The sequence below is a fragment of the Montipora foliosa genome, chromosome 7, assembly GCF_036669935.1.
Source record: "Montipora foliosa isolate CH-2021 chromosome 7, ASM3666993v2, whole genome shotgun sequence".
In the NCBI taxonomy this organism is placed as follows: domain Eukaryota; kingdom Metazoa; phylum Cnidaria; class Anthozoa; order Scleractinia; family Acroporidae; genus Montipora; species Montipora foliosa.
In genome coordinates this window covers 13,430,299-13,432,798 of record NC_090875.1, presented here as the reverse complement: position 1 = coordinate 13,432,798, position 2,500 = coordinate 13,430,299, and the positions used below count along the sequence as shown (strand labels likewise).

The following is a 2,500-nucleotide window of genomic DNA, read 5'->3' as shown; positions in this document are numbered from 1 at the left end:
TAAAGATAGAACTGAAATGATTGGCTTCTTGTCGTACGCTCCGTTGCCGTCAAACCCGGAAATTTGGAGATTTCACGCCGGTTGTTGTTTTGTGGAGTACGGCAAAGAAATGCACTGAAATGCGTTCTGCACGTGAAGCACGATTTTTTTTTTTTTCCTTTTTTAACCAATGACATTCTTGCTATGCGCCGGGCGATGTCGTTGCCGTAGCAACGACGACAGTGTCGTCGTTGCTTAAACTCTCCACTGAGAAAATAAGGAAGAAGCGGTGTCGAAACGCTCGCCTCCCACCACTGTGGCCGACGTCCACTGAAATCCTGGAGATAACGTCAAAAGCGGGGTAACTTTGTGTTGGTTTTTGACCCTGGGCCAGAGTTTTTCTAAGGGTACTTCGGAACTTCCTCCTCAACCAACGTGAAGATTATTTCAGTTATGATGGTTGCACTGGTATCTTTCTTTCTTTCGTATGTAGGATAACGGTTTCGATAACTGTCACCAATTCTTTATAGTGACTTTCAGTGAAGATAAATAATCTTCTTGGTTTTCTTTGTTTTCTTTCAGGCAAAAGTGGTGATTGCTGAACAAACAGAGAAAGATATTGATGAGACTCGTAGTCAGTACGTCCCTGTTGCCGTCAGAACTCAGATTCTTTTCTTTTGTACTTACGATCTGGTATGAGTACACTTTGCTAAGTTTTTCTTCGATTAACTGCCTCTTGAAAGACGCCGTTGTTGTAGTCACGATTTGGATTCCTTGCTCGTATAGGTCTCTCTTCAGTTCTGTTTCATAAAAAGAGAGATTGGTTGTTGTGTGTAACTTTTAAATGCTAATGAAGTAAAACTAGTCTATGGATTAGATGCGCAATGATGTGCCAATTAATGAGCCGGGTCCTCTGCCTAAGGTTCGAATCAGACTCATTGGACAGAAGAGCAGGTATTTCTCGAAAACTGGCATTATTTGGTCTTACAGCAGTTGGTATTGTTTTTAAGTCGAAGTCTTTGTATTTGATGTTTAGTCTTGTTTTGGTTTCAATAACAAGGCGAGCCTATTGAACCTAACGAGAGCTGCTACATGAACCAACTCATCGGCTGAGTTGTTTCATGCACACTCTGCTTCACATTTCTTCTCCTCCATTATTATGGAGTGCAAGCATTCCGCCCAGGGGAGGAAATACTCTCAGCTGCCTCATGCTACTGAAGGCCAGAATTATCTCCGATACTGTGAACCCTAACCCTAAAGACTCGTCTTTCCTGGATTCATTAACAGTTAAACAGACTCGCTATAAAAGGCGCATGCTAATTGATTGCCAATCAAGTCTTGGACGCAAACATGGCTCTGAAAATTTATGCCCCGAAAAAGCCCTTGATGGCGATCTATCATCAACATCTTGTATCATGAGTTTGTTTTTGTTTCTTCTGTTTCAGATCCTTGACTACTTTTACCCCCTTGCAATATACAATTATTTGTTAAGAGTTACGTCTCTGTTTTGACATGATCGTTGATCGCCATCTTGGATTATCTGGGTGATTTCAAGCGAAAGCAGAGAACAAAGCGATTTTTATAGGGGGTCAATTCGTGTTTAAGTTTGCCCATTCATTTGCTAAAACGCAACCCCAACACCCTTTGATGTTGATAGTTTGGTTTAATTTTCATGGAGAGTAAAATTTACAACATTTCAAGGCGACTTCAAGAGAGAATCCATTTTTTTTTTCAGGCCAACATTGATCCCATGTACCAATACTCTTTAGAATGGTTCATCGGTATCTTCCTTAACAGCATCGCCAACGCGGAGGCATCAGGTAAACCAGCGCTCTACAAAATCAGTTACGTTTTGGTTAAATAACGGTAGGGTGAAATCGTTGGTTGCGTTATTCGATGTGTTCGGTATCAGTGGTTTTGCTATTGCAAGGGTTTCTCTAAAGGATTTCTCTAAACTAAAACGTAACCCTTCCTTGTACTTGTACAAGTTAATTGCTGTGACATTGACATCTTAAATCCCCACGGCCTGCTCTCGTCTGGCCTTGTATCTCAGTCGGTAGAGCAGCGATGATCTAACCCGAAGGTCGTGGGTTCAATTCCCATCCTGGTCAGAGTTTTTCTCTGTCCTTGTGTGGGCCCAATTCCATTAGTAGGGCTAACGCTCACATGGTCTATATTGGTAGAAAACTAGCATTTCACGTTATCCTCTAATAGTTAAGTCTGTAAGATTTTTTCAAGTTGAAGTGTGCATTTCTCTGATTGAGTGTAAATTAAACTGCAATCTGGTAATCTACGGTCGTTCAATCGTTAAAATTTCCCTTTTGACACCAAGGGTCATATCTTGGAGGCAGGAAAATCAGTCTAAAATAAGTATAATAGTTGGGAGGGTAAATGCGTGGAGATACTTCCGATAACAGGCTGCTCAACGATACAAGAGTAAATGGATAAATGATACTGTATTTTACTATACTTAAAACACGCTTCTATTACTTCCGTCCAAAATCATTCGTTTTACGTGGGA

At 41.0% G+C, this 2,500-nt stretch overlaps 1 pseudogene; it reads left to right on the top strand.

Moving 5' to 3' along the window:
- LOC138009931 (dynein axonemal heavy chain 1-like) overlaps window positions 1–2,500 on the top strand; it is an 18,056-nt pseudogene that overhangs the window by 10,145 nt on the left and 5,411 nt on the right.